The following is a 20000-nucleotide window of genomic DNA, read 5'->3' on the forward strand; positions in this document are numbered from 1 at the left end:
TCTAGAGCCTACAGCTGATCAATCTGACAGATTCTGCAGTGCATTACAGCTCTAAACATAAATATAAACGATAAATGATCTTAAATAAAACAAATACATGTACAGAGATGGTATATAAGTATATAACTTTACTCACATGGGAAACGGAGGCCACGTGAATGGTTTGTGAGCACAATTAAGTGCACTCAGCATGCCATGCCATCTAATAATTGAAGGAAATAGAGTGGAGGAACTATGACGTCAATTTGTATGCAAAAACCCGGAAGAGAGTTAGCATTTTAGCACTTCCGGTTCCCTCGTTCCAAAGTCAATGGGTTTTTTGAATGGGGTTTCAGTAAAATTGCTTAAATAAGGTCCGTGGCTAACACCAACTCAAGATATTTTCACGTTTTGTTCTACGACATAAAACACATCAGTTACAGCAAATTTTTTAATTTTTAATACGGCCATGCTTCTTTAAAAAGACGGTTGCTATCAAGTTGCTAAATGCAGGCTTGCAGATAGACTTGTTCCTCCTCACGCCTCATTTCTGTCATCTGTTGAGGTAAGCAGGCTGTGCACGCGAGCGATACACTTATTTAAATATGTCTGATGAAAATACTATATAGGCAGATTTATACACGCAGTTTTAAAACTTTTAGAACAACCGCAAAGCAAAACAGATGTATTTCCCACGTAAAAACTACCCAAAAGGCACATAGGTCTGTTTTTTTTTGCGCATTTATTAGTTTATAATATATACCGTGGATTATAATGTAATAAACAGAGAGATTAACTCTTTGTCATGGACATTATTTCTAAAAATAAGCTTGATAAGTCGTCTGTAGCAGGGTGGGGCTGACGTCACAGACGAGCGCCCTGAGGGCTCTTTAGTCCGTTTATAGCCTAATGTTAGCTTTTCAAGTCTTGCGTTTGCATTTAAGATCCAAAAGTGCTCCAAGTTGTATTTTCGTGTGAGGATTATCCGGCTGGACAAAACGTGTGAGTGTAATGAACAGTCTGAACACAGAGCTTATTATTCGCAATCTTCGAAAAGCCTATGGGAAAATCCTATAGGGATTTTTACGAGGGAACCAGTTTTATGCTAGCAGCCGATTAGCCTACAAAGTGACGTCATAGTTCCTCCACTCTATAAGTCCAAAAGGCAGTTGACTGTGTAAAGCCACATAAAACATCACAGAAATACGATAAATATGCCGAGTTCAGTGGCTAATCTGCAGGATTCAGCTGAGGTGACGTGACGGCGACCAACGAGACCTAGCTGTCACTCAAGTGGCCACGCCCTTAATTATGCAAACTTAATATAACTTAATATAAAGGAAACAGATGAGTTATAAAAAAATTCACCCCCCTCACAGTTGTCATGAAGGGTAATATTAGCTGTATTAACCAAAATCTTTTTTTGTACCAGGCTGAAAACACTTTTTTTCTGCTGTAAAGTTGGCCATTTTAACAGTGGGCTCAATTGAAATTTGCTCTGTTTTGGAGCCAGGAGCAGCCAGGACTAGCGGAAATTCAGATGAATTGCAGTTTTTGTTACTTCCGTATTGGCTTCCTGAGGGAGAGCGGGAGGTTGCCGCTTAATATAGACAGACACAGATGGGCTGACAGAGAAGGAGATGTGCAGATAAACAAACAAAGACAGAGGCAGATGAGTGGGCAGGCCGACTAACAGGCAGAGTGATGGACAGACAGACAGACATAAAGTTGACAGGTTGAACCATTTTCTCTGCCCACTGCAGCTTAAAACATCCTGACATTCGCTCACCCCGATCACTCAGTCACACACTGTACTGGAGTGCATTATGCTGCAATTACGTGATCAGTAAAAAATGACATTATGAATAATAAAACAAGTGAAGAACAAGTGCGCTCATAGCCTTTGTTCGGTTTTCAACACGTCTCTTCTTAAATGGCTGTAAGATCCACATGACTGAATCAGCCTCTTTCAGGTCAGAGGGAAACACAGACATCAGCATTTTACACCCCAGAGAGGAGAAACCTCCGTCTGTTCACACCGACACAATAATAAAGAGGTGATCTACAGAGACTCACAGCAGACAATAGAAATGAGTCTATTTCAAAGTATGTTCAATAAATCACATACTGTATACACCATTTCTGTCCTCTATCTGCAGGGACAACAGCTCCAGATGTACATGCATGCACAGCACCTTTATAAAGCAGAGATGATGTGATTGAGTTTGTGAACTCAGGCATTAATAATGGACTCCAAAAATGCACTTCTTTTGTTCAACCTAAATTTGGGTAAAATATGGATCGACCCAATCATTGGGTCAAAATATCAGTTTTAAACATTAGCCCCTTTCACACAGTGATACCGGTAAATATCTGGAAAATTTCCGGAACGACTTTACCGGTATTTTCAAAAAAGCGCTGTTCACACAGGCGAGGACGTTACGGAATTTTACGGAAAAGAGCATTCACACATCCATTGCAAAATGCCGGTAAATTCTGACATCATTAACCAGAAATGAGCTCTAAACGGCTGCGCTTGTGTTTGTAAACATTTGACTACATCACAAACTCTTTGGATGGATCAGTATTGAGTACAACTCCAATGAAAACATAACACAAGAAACAACAAGAAACACTTTCACATGTCGAGATGTTCATGATATGTGTGTGTGCTGGCGCTATGGGCGCTCACGGGCACACGCAAAGCTTAAAGGTAAACAAACAACGGCTTATCATAAACATTCTATCGATAATTATTTACACAGTTAGCATTAAGAATGAACATATAAGCGTTATCTGACTAACATCTAGCAGCTAAATGTGTCTGGGAAAATATTCAAAGGCTTTTATTCTCATAAACCGCGCGCACGTGAATGCGTCTGACTGTTGTGATTGGCTAAAGTAGACGTCTCACGTCAGCATGTTCTAGACGTGCACGCGCTCTTTCCGGCAATCTTCCCTCTGCTTTCACACAGCGCTGCATTCCGGCAAATTACCGGTAATGTTACAACTTCTCTTTCCGGAAAATAACCAGAACGAATTTACCGGTATTTTCAAAAAGGGCCTGTTCACACATACAAACCTTTCCGGAAAATTGCCGGTAATTTTCCGGAAAGGTCTGTATGTGTGAAAGGGGCTAATAACTCAGACATTGGGTTTGTTTCACTTTAAAAGGAGCTGCACAATTCAAAATGAGTTCAGATCAACACAGCTTTAGGTACCGTGTCTATTTGATCATCTTTGCAAGTGTCGAGGCGCTCTTTGGTGTCAATAAACCACCAATTTCAGCATAAGCAATAGACATCAGAACTCATCAGCCACTGTTTATCCGCGAACTTGAAGTGGAAAGAGTGAGCAGTTTTAAATACCTAGGGGTCCACATCAGTGAGGACCTCACCTGGGGCCTCATGTATCAACGCTGCGTACGCACAAATACTTTGCGTACGCCAGGTTTCACGCTCAGAATCGCTCACGTTTGGATTTACTAACAATGAACTGAACGTGGGAATGTGCGCAGCTTCACGGCAGCTTCATGGCTGGCGTACGCACATTTTTTGTGCGTGTCTGTTTTATTTCAATTGGCGACTCCTAGAGGCAGTTGTGTTAAATTCCTCTCTACAAAGTGTCTGAGCCTTGCAATGGCAGCTGTATGAGACGGGTTCAGCAGGTATATAAGGTTTCCATACCATACAGTTGACCAGCTAAACATTAAAGCACAATTTGCAGCGGTCGCCTGTTTTCCCAATGTAATCTGAGCTATCTACCGCACGCACAGTGCTATAAAGACACTAACTGAAGATGAATTTGCATGCGTAAATCAGAAACATTTCCATTCAATAAATGTGCAAATAAAATATGTTGCTTATTGATATGAACTTATTGATGATTCCTACTTGTCTTTCTCGTGATAAATAGTTGGCAAAATCTGATATGTAGCGGGGAAAAAAACAAAAGAGTTCATCAGACGCTGGATTCGAGCCGAGTTCATGCTCGAACGTATCAATTCATGATCACATGCGTCTTACGAGTAGCGCCACTGAGACTGTTAAGCGTCCTGCAACATTTTACAGATATAAACCACACTATTTCTTTTTTTTTATGCACTCAGTGCGATGTTCAGACCCAACTGTGTTAACCGCATCAGCTAAACTCCCACTCTATTTTTTTCTTTTGTTGTTAATTCCGGAGAACAAACTTGCAAATAACACCGCTTTCCTCCGGTCTACCTCCGAAAGCAGCACCTCCAATTCACATTCTGTTCAAAGTTTCTCTTTTTGCTTGCTTTTGCCATTGCTTTTTCGTTGGGTTTTTCCATTAGAATAGTCATTAGCATATTTATACGGGGGAGGAGGCAGGGAGGGGTTTTGTGCTCGTGCATGTTGCGCTCAGTTTCACCTTCATTCAGATGTACAAAAGAATATGCGTGAGATTCGGCGTACGCAGTGTTTCATACATCTGAAATTTTTTCTGCGTACGCACATTTACAGCTTTGTGCGTACGCAATGTTTTAGTAAGATTTCCACGCAAGTCTTCGTACATGAGGCCCCTGGACACTGAACACCACCCAGCTGGTCAAGAAAGCACAACAGCGGCTGTACTTCTTAAGGAAGCTAAGGAAACTCGGTCTGTCATCGAAGATCCTCAGCAACTTTCACAGCTGTGTGGTTGAGAGCATCCTGACCAACTGCATTACTGTATGGAATGGCAACGCTACAGTAACGGACCGCAAACGTCTGCAGAGAGTGGTGAGGACTGCAGAGAAGACCATCAGGTCCCCACTGCCTTCTCTGCAGACTATCTACCATCACAGAGTCCACAAGAGAACTGCCTCCATCCTGAAAGACCCCACTCACCCACAACACGGATTATTCACACTCCTACCCTCAGGGTGGAGGTATAGGAGTGTTTCATGGTTTGGTAACACAACACTTAAACAGAAGAAGAAATTAGGTCAAATTATCAATCAGGCAAATAAGATAACTGCTCACAAACAACATTCATTGCAGATTTTATTTCACTCCTTTATGGAAAAAAAGAGCAGTTGTGATTTTTAAAGATAATACACATCATCTTTAATGTGTAGCTGCTCTGTTGCTGAGCGTAACGCACTGCAGCGGCTGGTGAAAACTGCCCAACGCATCACAGGGACCACACTGCCAGCCATAGAGGACATCCAGAAGAAACACTGTTTGCGCCGAGCACGCAGTATTCTGAAGGAATCACCCCGCTCACAGACTGTTTTCTGTCCTGCCCTCCGGCAGGCGCTTCAGGCTCCCCCGGACAAAAACCAGCAGACTGAGGAACAGCTTTTTCCCCAGAGCTGTCTCCCTCCTGAACTCTGCCCCACACTGACTCTTTTGCCCCCCCAATACACCCCCCACTCTCCTCTAACTTAAACTCCTCGCAATAACTGCACTGTTTAACATTTGCACGTTTAAAATTTGCACATTCACTGCACCACATTGAACTGTTTACTTATTTACTGTACATATCCACTGCATATGGGCATTTGTAATTATGTACATACCCACTATACATATACACTTGTAATCATGCTTATTTATCTGCATACTACTGACTATTAATAGCAACCTGTACATATATTCATATATTGTAACATATACACTTGTAATCATGTTTATCCCTGCACATATATTCATATATTGTAACATATACACTTGTAATCATGTTTATCTATCCCTGTACATAGATTCATATATTGTAACACTTGTAATCATGTTTATTTATCTGCACACTACTGATTATTGATAGCAACCTGTACATATATTCATATATTGTAAATCTGTTCATAGCTTATCCAACCTGTATATAATGTTGATAGTACATCCATCTGTAAATATGACCATAGTTTTCTATAACTGCACTTTATAACTTATTCCTGTATCCTGCACTTGCTGCTATTGCACTGCTGGTTAGACCTAAACTGCATTTCGTTGCATTGTACTTGTACATGTGTAATGACAATAAAGTTGAATCTAATCTAATCTAAAACATCCCCTTCACTCAGCATTTGAATTGCTACCATCAGGACGCAGGTTTAGAATTCCTAAAGCACGAAGAAATGCTTATAAAAAGTCATTTATCCCAATGGCAGTTGTTGTTCTAAACCGGATCAATGTTTGTAGTGAATGAGGTGGTTGCCAAGTATGATTTGCAGTATTGTGCATGGGGCTAATTTGGTTTTTAAACTTTTAACTTGTGTTGTTGTCTTGATGAGTGTTGTTATTGCGTCGTTGTTGTATGTTTGTAATTGTTGTCCTAAATACAGTGTTGAAGACAAATTTCCTTTCTGTGTCAAGCAGAACGGACAATAAAGTTTAAACTAAAACTAACTATTAAAAAAAGAATTAATTATTATTGTTGTTTTACCACCGTTTGAGAATTAACAATAATAATAGGCCATTCATTCATTCATTTTCTTGTCGGCTTAGTCCCTTTTTTAATCCGGGGTCGCCACAGCGGAATGAACCGCCAACTTATCCAGCAAGTTTTTTTTGTGCAGCGGATGCCCTTCCAGCCGCAACCCATCTCTGGGAAACATCCACACAAACACACACATTCACTACGGACAATTTAGCCTACCCAATTCACCTGTACCGCATGTGTTTGGACTGTGGGGGAAACCGGAGCACCCAGAGGAAACCCACGCAAACACAGGGAGAACATGCAAACTCCACACAGAAACACCAACTGAGCCGAGGTTCGAACCAGCGACCTTCTTGCTGTGAGCCAACAGCACTACCTACTGCGCCACTGCCTTGCCCAGACTAATCATATTAACCTTTATTTTATATGTACAGAATCGTGATCTTGATTTTTTTAAGCAAAAAAAAAATCGTGCTTCACATTTTTGCCAGAATCGTGCAGTGCATTTATGCGTTGAATTTTAAGCTGTGTTGACTCAAGCAAACTAAATAACTTGAGTAACCGAGTGACTTTGTCAGACATAGTAATTTAAATACACCTTTAATAATGTAATTGGTAATTAACTACATTTTTGAAGTAACTTACCCAACACTGCTTATAAGATATCCTTATATACCGATGTTAACTACTGAAATAATGTATTTTAATTTCACTGTGACTTCAACGAACACTAAGCTGGTGCGAGCTCTGAGTTTGATAATGCAGTTCACATTTTCTTTGTTTTTTCTGGTATTGTCAATCAACAAATTCTCTGAGCACGAATAGGTTCATTTGTATAATGAGCACTTCTTGAGTGTACTGCCTCTTCTTGTTGAATCGGCTGAATGCCTCCATAATTGTAAGTTTTGGACAAATGCATCTGCTAAACGACTAAATGTAATGACGGGCGAGTATTCTCTGTTCTTTGGCTGTAATGAACACATAAGAGCGTCTATCACAGCAGTAACAAGCTCTGAGAGAGACACACTGTGATTAGACACTGTAGTCTGAGATCCTGACAGCACAGCAGCGTCTCTAACAGATAATCAAGCCCCGGTCACACCGTCATCTGTACTTTACATGCTTAAAGCCTTGCTCGGACTACATGACATTAAGGGCGTACTCCTACTATTTACAGCTGCCTTGAACCGGGTTGAAGCACGCTTGTCCCATTTCCCCTGACGGCCCACACTCACATTACATTTCGGACCTGAGCACGCTTACATCATCATTGATGCGCTGGTCAGTTTAAGAAGCACTCCCGCTCAGCACAGTGGACATTTCTTTAGTTACATTGTTTTAATCATTTGATATGCAGTTACACGCTGTCAAATATTATTTCGCTGAACAGATCCGCCACTTCGACGCTTATAAATATTCATGAAGTCCTCGTGCTGCAGGTATTAGGAGGGTTGCAGCTGTGGTGCAGTGAGGGGTTTGCGTCTACGGCAGTTTGCGTTCACTGAACGGTAAGAATGATTAATAAATCCATATGAAACAGTCCCTAAAAAGTCATGTCTCTTCTTCAGTTTCGGTCTCTGGTGCGCTTTGCGCTCGCACTACAAGTGTACCGCGCCTGAGCACAAGTGAACCGCGCTCTGGCACACCTCTGCCAACCAGGCCAGGGTCAGCCAACTGAACCGTGCCTGAGCCCGATTCAGAGCACTCACAACTCTCAAACGATCCGGGAAAGGGGCCTGGGCATGGTTCGGATAGCATAGTGTGAGAACGCCCTACACTGAAAAAATGATTTCTGCAAAATTGCTGAAAACAATTTGTCTGTTGATCGAGTGATGATTGACAGCTCTCTCTAACAGTGAGAACTTACTCTCATTACCTCATTGTTTACGTCTCAGTTCTTCTCTGTGTTTAGCCTGCTTGTGCCTATAAGTGTGAATGTCTCTTCAGTAATCTTTTAGTAATGCTTGTTATTATCATACAGTATGTTTTGCCTTTCATCTGAATGGCTGCTATAAGCTAAGCTATCTGTAGAAATTAAAATATGAATAAATGGGCATCAGAGTAAATTGTGTTTGCTGCTCAAGAGGAAAAACACACTTGTTTACAATAGAATCCTAATTTAAAGTTTTTGTCATGTAGCTGAAATGTACTACTTGTGCTCAAATAAATCATTCATACTATACATTTCTGCTCTTTATTTTACAATTTAAAAAATAGTGAAACCTTCAGCAGGTGTGGTCATCAGACTTCTCCACAAACAAGGAGAGGGGAAAACACAAGACATTGTCTCAGACAAATAATTCCAGAAATTTAATTTTGCATGATATTGGCATCAAATTCAAAACATATACTCAGGAGATGTGTAGCTTTTGATCTATTGCTTTTCTGTGTTGCTCCAGAACAAATTTCACATATTTGTTTATGAAATAATAAAATGTTTAGTGCGGATAATTTTTTTTACATTACTTAAGCATCTATAACTTTTTTTTCATTTTGAGCATTATAAACTCTTGATGATGGATAACAAAGCCCAGAGTGTCTTCTTTCCAAAGATACATAAACTTTGAATGTAGACCAAATCATTCAGCAACTGTAAATGTTTAAACTTGGGAAGATGATTTTTAAGAAAGTGCCTCTGACAATGAGGGACAGAAGGACATGGACATAGCCTCAGAAAACTTTTTACAGTAATCTCATTTTGCATGCTATCTTCATCAAATTTATAATGTAAACATATGAAATACTTGGCTTTCAAGTCATATTTTTTCTAGGACATTACATTAATGCTTTCCTGTGTTTCTATATGGAAAACTAAAATTAAACAATAAAAAATGTTTTTCCTCATGACTTCATAATGTATAACTTTTTATATATTTTAACATACAACTTTTACCACAGTAAAGCTCAAAGTGTCTTCTTTACATTTACACATAATTTGTGTTTGTAGCTTACTGGAGTCAGGAACTGTTACTATTTAAAGTTAGATAGGTGTAAATCCCCAAAATTGAGTGCTGGCTAACAGGTTAAACAGTCAAATTATTGTAAAGTATTGTTTGACTCAATTTGTTTAAGTTTAGCCCAAATAAATAGTTTACAACCACTTAACTAGAAAAAAATTAATTGTAAATCCAAGGAATCATCTTTGAATTTTTTTTTCAGTGTATTTGACCACAAGATGTAAGATAAACAGCAGTCAGTGACAGACATGGATGAAGCAGAAATCCAGTGTACAAGTCAAAAATACCAAGTAAGGTTATTTGATGTATTTGTTGATGAGTTTATTTAAGCATTTCTGAAATGATGAGTCCTTTAGCATGCTAGATGTTGTTTTTTTGTCAGCGAGGCCTCTTTGACTCTTTGTTAAATAGTTCACACATAAAGACTGCTGAACACTAATCGCCGACAGATTTATCATAATCAGCCCCATATGTCTAAATTTGGTTTGAAATCCTGTAGTGTAAACTAGACATTTGTATTTTAAAATAAATAAATAAACTGGCATGTGAAATAACATGCAGAAACACACATTAGGGTTAGGGTTATATCAATATTGTGCATGCTAATAATCACCGTATCCACTTGTTAATTTGTGATGTATGGAATTTTGTTTCCGGGTCCAAGCCGCTTCTCATCTGAATTAAGAAAATATTTGTTTACGATCACTTTTCAGCCATATGTAATGAAATGTGTATTTATATAGCATATTTATTGTGTATGGTCATACACCCAAAGCGCTTCACAATCATTAGCAGGGTCTCTCTACACCACCACCAATGTGCAGCATCTACTTGGATGATGCAACGGCAGCCACAGGACAACGGCGCCAGTTCACTTACCACACACCAGCTATTGGTGGAGTGGAGAGACCATGATGGAGCCAATTCGGTGAATGGGGATGATTGGGAGGCCATGAATGTAAAGGCCGATTGAGGGTCTTTGGCCAAGACACCAGGGTTACACCCCTACTCTTTACCAGAAGTGCCATGGTATTTTTAATGACCACAGAGAGTCAGGACCTCAGTTTAACGTCTCATCGGAAAGACGTTAAAGAGCCCATATTATGGGTTTTTGAAAATTCCCCTCCATGTAGTGTGTAACACAGCTCTAAGTGAAGTGAAGTATCCAGCTAAGGCTTAAATCTGTAAGAGTACAGTGTTTAAAACTGTTGATTCATCTATAAAAGAGTCGACTCATAGTGCTTCAAACGAGTCGCCTTGATACCGATTCATTAGGTGTTTCACCATGACGTATGAACGAAACCAAGTTATTCACGTGCACGCGCAAACCCGGGAGATTTCAAACCTGAGGCCCCGCCCTCTGACGCAGAAACCCAGACACACACACACACCCACAAACACACGCACACACAAACATGCCGGTCGATTGAAGTCACACTGCAGATGGATATATTGAGTCTCTACCCAAAGATGAAACCTCAGCATTATAGTCAAGCAGTTGGAAACTTCTGGAAGCTACATGCTACAAAGAATACTTCATCGGCGTTTGTTAAAGGAAGGATCAGTAAAGAGTAACTTACTGCTGGACATGTCAGGATGGATTTCTTCCTCTATTTCTCAAGTGTAAGTACGTGCGATTAAAGTTGCCTCGTTGACTCTAGCTTGCAAATGTATTTAGTTGTGATTTGTTACTTGTAACCGCGTGTACTGTATCAGGTTAACTGGCTATATTCTCTTATCACGTGCAAAGTCACTATAAAAACGCGACGCGTGCTGCTTTGTTAACGGAGCTCCGTGGAAGAGGACTATTGTGTGTGTCTGTGTGTGCGTGTGCGCGCGCTGTCGTCCGGAGGTGTGTGTGTGTGTGTGTGCATTATGTGTGTGTGTGTCTGTGAAAAGAGCAGAGTGAGAAGCTAGGAGATCTCCTCAACTGTTTTTTGCTCAATAAAATAGTTAGTCGTCTGTATTTTCAAGTCCATAGTCTGTATTTACATTGACCCACTGGCAGCTAAAATCCACGCCTACACTATCGAGCGTGTATGAACTGTGATTACTTTTATATTGCTGATTAGCTGTTTGGCATTTCACTCTCTGACTGAAGGCAGTCGACCAATCGCAACAGACTGTCATCGGTCCAATCAGCGCAGATTAGCTTCGCGCTAAGGAGGGGTTTGGGAACAAATGAATCACTGGACGATTCATACAGGAGTTGCTGGGATAATTAGGTAAAAATAAATGCAGATTATAAGACCACGAAAGTGTTTTTTTGACCTTGCATGCATATTAAACTGTTGTTGGAGACCCTTACAACCAAGATATGACCCTATTTCATGTATAATATGGGCTCTTTAATTTATAAAACAATCACTTACTGGCTATTGGATATTAGGCATGGAAACACACTCATCGGCATTTATTAGGTACACCACTAGTACAGAGTTGGACCCCATTGTTGCCTTCAGATCTGTCTTAATCCTTCATGGCATAGATTCAACAAGCTACTGGAAATATTCCTCAGAGTTTTGCTCCTTATTGACATGATAGCATCACACAGTTGCTGCAGATTTGTCGGCTGCACATCCATGATGCGAATCTCCCGTTCCAACACATCCCAAAGGTGCTCTATTGGATTGAGCTCTGGTGACTGTGGAGGCCTATTGAGTACAGTGAACTCATCGTCATGTTCAAGAAACCAGTCTGATATCATTCACGCTTTATAACATGAAGCATTATCTTGCTGGAAGTAGACATCAGAAGATGGAGACACTGTGCTCATAAAGGGATGGACATGGTCAGCAACAATACTCAGGTGGGCTGTTGCGTTGACACAATGCTCTGTTGGTACTAATGGACCCAAAGTGTGCCAAGAAAATCTCCCCCACACCATTACACCACCACCACCAGCCTGAACTGTTGATACAAGGCAGGATGGATCCATGCTTTCATGATGTTGATGCCAAATTCTCGACCATCCGAATGTGGCAGCAGAAATGGAGACTCAGAGCAGGCAACGTTTCTCCAATCTTCTATTGGCCAGTTTTGGTGAGCCTGTAACAATTGTAGCCTCAGTTTCCTGTTCTTAGCTGACAGAAGTGATACTCAGTATGTTCTGCTGCTGTAGCCCATCCGCTTCAAGGTTGGACATGTTGTGCATTCAGAGATGCTCTTCTGCAGACCTAGATATAAACTTAATAAACAATTGTACCTAATAAAGTGGCCCGTGAGTGTATTGGGATTGTGATTTTCACAAGTAATACATCGCTTTGTAAACGTTCATTATTAGCGTTGGTTGAGTCTATCCATACAGTTTGATATAGTGCTTGGACCCGGAAGCCCCTTCGTGTGACGTCACACTTAACAGTGTCAGATATTGGCATATGTCTATTATCATTACTGAACTTTATAGTTATAGACTTCAGCTAAGCACAGTGTTTTTCCACAGAGCAGCAGAGACGCTGATGGAGCTCATAATGGAGTGTGTTATTAATACAGCACATCTAATATGCTGTTCTGCGTGGCTTCAGGAAAAGGTCATTTTACTTCACGAGGACATTTGTGATTGTAAATGTCATGAAGCGTTTCGTCCAGAACACAATAAGCGCTGTGTTTGACCTTCAGTGTTGAGAAGCTCTTGCCTCTGATTTGAAATGTCAACGTCACACTGATAGTACTGTAGTGATGCACAATAATTCAAAATAAAACTGAAAGATAAATTGCAACCCTGGTTCAAAACACGCGCAAGTGCAGGTTGCCAAATTGACGGCATAAAACTATTCAGCATGTACAATTAATAAAGTTAAAGAGGGCTAATATGTATTAAATGGATTATAAGCCTTACCATTTCATGAGTGAGTGTTTATTCTGTGCTTCTGAATGGCTGTCTAAATTTCTGCTGTGTTTCGTTTGGTACAAACAGCCAAATTGTTTATCACAGCGTATCTCTTTACGTAGCGTGTTGTTAGAACTAGGGTTGTAACGGTATGAATTTTTTACGATATGATAATCGTCTAAAACAATACCATGGTTTGACGGTTTCGCGGTATACGGTATGTTACAAATGTTACAAAATAATAGAACAGTGAAGCAAATTTGACTTTTTCCAAATAATATATTTTCAGTTACTATAAACAACACCACTTACAATGAACAAATTAAAAAATAAGAAAATAATAAATAATGTGTCAAAGTCCAAATAAAGTCCAAATAAACATGGTGCAAATCCTCAGTAAAAAAATAGATATAAATATTTACTATACTATAAATAGTTACATAACGAAACTAGATTCAATATGGAACATCCTTGGGTGTTATGTGCCAGCATGGATATGGTTGTCTGTGGATATGGATTTGGATATGGTTGTCTGCAATGCAGACAAACAGCTGCATCTTCATTTGCGTCTTTTGAAAACAGCAAGAGCAGCAGTTCGTCTTTGCTGTGTCACTGTTTTGTCATGTTTCTGTGCTGCTGTGCATGCAAAAGTACTTAGTATGAGAATTATTTCATGCAAATTTTTTTTTTTGCGTTTTATTTAGCCGCGCATAAATGTATGCCTATCTCTCATTCCGTGTTGTTCAAAAAGCTTGGTCCACAAACAAAAGCAAAACCTATGCTTATTGGTTGTGATATAGCGAGTTTGAACCAATCTGGGCATGGAGGAGGGACAATGCATCAATGTATCATGTCTGATTTGTCCGGAGACACAGTGACGAGCGTTTCTTTGTCAAATCAGCGTTGTCAAATTTTGATGACGTAACCGCACTGATTCCGGAGCCTCTGAAAGTCCGCGAACGTTATGTGATACAGCACTGGAAAGCTGAGATTCTCTTCTTTATGCCAATCGGATCAGCGGATCAAAAGTTATTAAACATTTAAGAGCAATACTTATTTTTAGCCGCGGGCGGCTGTCTCGGTCTTTAAGAGTTAAAACCGTTGATATGCAATTGTTCATGGTATGATAATCATGCACGTTCAAATCGTGGTAGACCGTCATACCGGTATATTGTTACAATCCTAGTTAGAACACAGGGTTACGATGTAATAATATTTAAATTATTTGCTCATTAATAACCACCTCATGTGGAACTCTGAATCTGCTTCTCATTTCAGAGTCTGCTGCTGTCCACCAGAGATCGCATTTCTGTCACAAGCGCATGCATTCACAGCTTTGCTGACTGACAGAATGAAATACGCCGTTCTCCACCAAGGCAGCCCGGGGTGCTGAAATATAATTGGCTAAACTGGCAGTGAGCGGGTTAAATGACCAAAACAAAGACAGACGTTCCGGCACGTAATGCACATTCTCAAAGCAGAATATCTGACTTCAGCATTGTTTTTCAGATAAAGAATGTTCACTGAGGATGTTTCTGAAATATCTGCAAACATATTATGGTATTATTGTGCTTTAGAAGAGTCAAAAACTCACATACAGCACCTTTAAGCGCAGTGTGATTTGCTGCCGAATTAAAAAGTTGATGCGCTTGAATTTTAGCCTTTCAATTTTGTTTAGTAAATTGTTATTTATTTGTTTGTTCATTCCATAAAATGTTATAACATAAATATTTAATGCTATTTTTCTAATTCTAATTACTTTATACTGACCCACAGTTTATGGAAAACTGGTGTTGTTGCGTAATATAATAATCATTTCAATACAAATACATATTTTTTTATGACAGTAACTGTAAAATATTACAGTAAAATATTACATGTATTGTGTAGGTTTTTACTTGTTTTATCTGACTATAAAGAATTTAAACAGGAAATTTAACAGGAGGGCTAATAATTCTGATTGTATGACAGAAGAAAGCGACACAGTGGCTCAGTGGTTAGCACTATCGCCTCACAGAAAGAAGGTCGCTGGTTTGAGTCCCGACTGGGCCAGTTGGTATTTTTGTGTGGAGTTTGCATGTTCTCCCCGTGTTGGCATGGGTTTCCTCTGGTTGCTCCGGTTTCCCCCACAGTCCAAACACATGCGAAACACGTGAATCAACTAAACTGGCCGTAGTGTATGAATGTGTGTGTGTGTGAGTGTGTGTGTATGTGTGAAAGAATGAGTGTGTATGGGTGTTTCCCAGTACTGGGTTGCAGCTGGAAGGACATTCGCTGTGTAAAACATATGCTGGAATAGTTGGTGGTTTATTCGGCTGTGGTGACCCCAGATGCATAAGGGACTAAGCTGAAGGAAAATGAATGTATGAGAGTAAATTGATTGACAGCTAAGAGAAGCATGTGTGTGTGTGTGTGTGTGTGTGTGTTTGATAAGAGCGTCTAAGTGTAAAATACACACTGGTGGACAATAAAGCTCATTATCCTCATCTCTTCATTCAAACATGCTGTTATTGGTTTCCATTAGGGAGAAAGAGCAGCAAGCATTCGTCTAAAGTGTCAGAATATAAATGAGAGCTGACATTAGCCTCTGCGTCTGTGAACAATCCTCACATCTGCATGACAATGAGAAACACACTCCTGTTCTGATCTCTGGATTCTCTTTTGGAGAAATTTCTGAATTTTCCCCCAGGGAATTCCTATTATATTCCATATTCAGGCCGTCTGGGTGGATATTTTCCATCTAAATTGGATCTGGATGTGTTTTTGAGGTGGATGTGATGTGATTTCTGACCTGAGCTACACAGCTGGCAGGAAAAAGTGAGTGTATTGTACTATTTGTGTCTTTTTCCATTTAAAAAATTCCCTTTAAACCAGATTTAATGCATTTTTAATACATTTTTTATAATTATTATTATTGCATTGTATGCGTCTTTTATTCTTTATTTTGTATATATATATGGATGGATGGATGGATGGATGTCCATCTATATTTACAAATTTTCATTCAAAACAAATGTCCAGTAAATCAGATTTATGTCTGATAAAACAAACATTTAAAAAGTTTGACAGTCCTAAAATAAATTAAATAAAAGAGCTTTAATTGAAATACTTTTCAAATCATTAAAATGATTGTGATAATAAACTATTTAAAATAAATACAGATTATATTAAATACAAATAAAAAACTATAATACTAGTGTTAAATATTTTTAAACAAAGTTTAAATAGTAGTATTATTTATTTTATTATCATTGTTTATTGTTGTTGTTATATTATTATCATTATCGCCATAATCATTATTAATATATTATTATTGCTGTTACATGCTTATATTATTATTATTATTATTATTATTATTTATTTATTTATTTTTGTTGTAAGCCTAAATTATCATTATTTTATTATTTTCATTGTTATTATTGATATTATTATTGCTGCTATAAGCCCATAATAATATGAATAATAATAATAATAATAATAATAATAATAACAATAATAATAATAATAATAATAATATTTCTTTTTTATACACCTATTTTATTTTTTATTCTTGTTCTTATAATCCTAAATCATCATCATCATAATAATTCTTTTTATTTATTATTTTTGTTATAAGCCTATTTTATTTTTTTTATTCTTGCTGTTATAATCCTATATCATCATCATTACTTTTATTTTATTTATTATTTTTGTTATAAGCCTATTTTATTTTTTTAATTCTTGTTATAATCCTATATCATTATTATCATTATTATTATTATTATTATTTATTTATTTTGTTGTAAGCCTAAATTATCATTATTTTTTCTATTTTCATTATTAATAATATTGATATTATTATTATTGCTGCTATAAGCCCATAATAATAATAATATTAATAATAATAATAATATTTATTTTTTTATACAACGATTTTATTTTTTATTCTTGCTTTTATAATCCTATATCATCATCATTATTTTTATTTTTTTTATTATTTTGTTATAAGCCTATTTTTATTCTTGTTGTTATAATCATATATCATCATAATTTTTATTTATTTATTATTTTTGTTATAAGCCTATTTTATTTTTTAATTCTTGATGCTATAATCCTATATCATCATTATTATTATTTTATTATTATTACTATTATTATTTATTATTTTTGTTATAAGCTAATTACATTTTATTATTCCTGTTGTTATAATCCTATACCATTATTATTATTATTATTATTATTATTTCTTTTTGTTTTAAGCCTATTTTATTTTTTGTTCCTGTTGTTATAATCCTATATCATTATTTTTATTTTATTTATTATTTCTGTTATAAGCCTATTTTATTTGGTAATTATTGTTGCTATAATCCTATATCATCATTATTATTGTTTTATTATTATTATTATTATTATTATTATTATTATTATTATCATTATTATTTATTATTTTTTTGTTATAAGCTTATTTTTTATTCCTGTTGTTATAATCCTATACCATGATCATTATTATTATTATTATTATTATTGTTATTATTATTATTTCTTTTTGTTATAAGTCCATTTTATTTTTTTGTTCCTGTTGTTATAATCCTGTATTATTATTATTATTATTATTATTATTATTATTATTATTATTATCATTATTATCATTATTATTTATTATTTTTTTGTTATAAGCCTATTTTTTATTCCTGTTGTTATAATCCTATAACATCATCATTATTATTATTATTATTATTATTATTATTATTATTAATATGATTATTATCATTATCATTATTATTATTTTTTGTTATAAGCCCATTTTATTTTTTTGTTCCTGTTGTTATAATCATATATTATTATTATTATTATTATTATTATTATTATTATTATTACAGGACAATTCAAAAATTATCATGGTAACATGTAATCAGCGTTTTAATTACAGTCTTAATTTCTGCCATACAGGCATGTATGAACACTTTAACATTCACCTCTTATAATAAACGATATTTTATTGTCATTTTTAAACCTGCATTATCTGTCAAGCTGCTTTTAAAACTGCACACATTGAGAAAAGCCCTACAAATAAACCACAAGATGTTTTTCTACATTCAGCACAAATACTGATAGACTCTCAGGGCTTGAGTGAAGTGACTGCATGCACGGAGAGACTGGGAAAGCAGTGCATTAATATTCTGTGCTGCTCTTTCATCTAGACTTCAAACAGAGAGATAGCAGCTCTGAGTTTCTCCTCATCAACTCCTGAACTTTACAGCGCTCTGAGTGACTGCCGTTTGCGTTCTCTTTGCCTGAACGTCTTCCATTCAGAGCATTCAGAGTCACAGTCTAGATATTTAGAGCAGAAGAATAAAAGCTTCCCGATCCGGCTTCCCGTGACCTACATCCACACAATGACTGATGCCGGAGTATTTCCCACACTGAGCTATGAAGAAAAAGTCCTTAAAGTCACTCTATTATGCTCTTATTTTTTGGGAAGGGGGGGGGGGGGGGGTATTATCCTGGATGCAGCTTGCCATGTCGTGCATTGTGAATTTAGTCCTTTTTAAATTACAGAATGAAGTGAACGAAGTCATTAATATAAAATAAGACAAGTTTTACGTTCATAACCTAGTGATAAACACTTGAAATAAACCAATAAATAAATAAATGGTTTTCAATACTGCATGAACCGAACCATTGTCTTCCTCAAAATGCTGTCTGAGTAGGGGGCTCGCTAGGCTTCATAAAAGAGTGATAAAGCTGAAATGAAAGCTGTGCAATATTGAGACGGAGGTTACAGCAGCACTGAGGCCGATAATATGAGCCTCGACCCCCCTCAACTCATTTATAAGTCATGAAGAAAGACCCTTAAGCGCCGTTTGCCTCCCTCACGTGATTTGTCGCGGATTCAGATACCTGACGGTGACGGATTACAGCGTGTGTGTGTTTTGGTGTTGGGGGTTGAAGCATGCATACATCAGCAGCAGCACTAAAAATCGCATCCCATCTCAGGTCTCTTCATATAAAATGATTTGCTCTCCTGTAAAACATTGATTCCTTTTACAAATATTTCTCAAGTGAGCAAGGAAATTTTCACAGTTTGTCTGATAATATTTTTTCTTCTCGAGAAAGTCTTATTTGTTTTCTTTTGGCTAGAATGAAACCAGTTTTTTATTTTATTTAAATGTAATTTTAAGGTCGTTCGTTCGTTCGTTCGTTCGTTCGTTCGTTCGTTCGTTCGTTCGTTCGTTCGTTCGTTCGTTCGTTCGTTCGTTCGTTCGTTCGTTCGTTCGTTCGTTCGTTCGTTCGTTCGTTCGTTCGTTCGTTCATTCATTCATTCATTCATTCATTCATTTTATTTTTTATCTATCTATTTATTTATTTATTTGATTATTTATTTATCTATTTATTTATTTATTTGATTATTTATTTATCTGATTATTTATTTATTTATTTATTTGATTATTCATTTATTTATTTGATTATTTATCTATTTATCTATTTATCTATTTATTTATTTATTTATTTATTTAATTATTTATTTATCTATTTGTTTGTTTGTTTGTTTGTTTGACATGGAAATCCCAAATACACTGAAGAACCAAATGCATTTGTTTGTTTAAGTGTTTTAGTAAACGTAATAATTCAACACCTGTCCACCGGAGGCTTAAAAAAATGGAAATTGTTTTTCTACTGTACTTTCTACTGTACTTTCATTCGTTTTTTAGAGGATGCACATAAACGTGTCCGTCCGTTTCCTCAGGCGGTGTGTAGTAAAGAGGATAAAGCGGACACGGCCCGAGGTGAACGTTATCTGCTTTGACACACTCAGAAAGGTCTCCGGTGTCTGTGTTAAGCTGAAGATGTTGATAATCAGACACAGA

The 20000-nt window shown here is 37.1% G+C and overlaps 1 protein-coding gene across 40 annotated transcripts in view; it reads right to left on the bottom strand.

Annotated features, from left to right (window-relative positions):
* tspoap1 (TSPO associated protein 1) overlaps positions 1–20000 on the bottom strand; it is a 258828-nt gene that overhangs the window by 157700 nt on the left and 81128 nt on the right. The gene's annotated exons all lie outside the window — the stretch shown is intronic.

The sequence above is a fragment of the Danio rerio genome, chromosome 5, assembly GCF_049306965.1.
Source record: "Danio rerio strain Tuebingen ecotype United States chromosome 5, GRCz12tu, whole genome shotgun sequence".
NCBI lineage: Eukaryota > Metazoa > Chordata > Actinopteri > Cypriniformes > Danionidae > Danio > Danio rerio.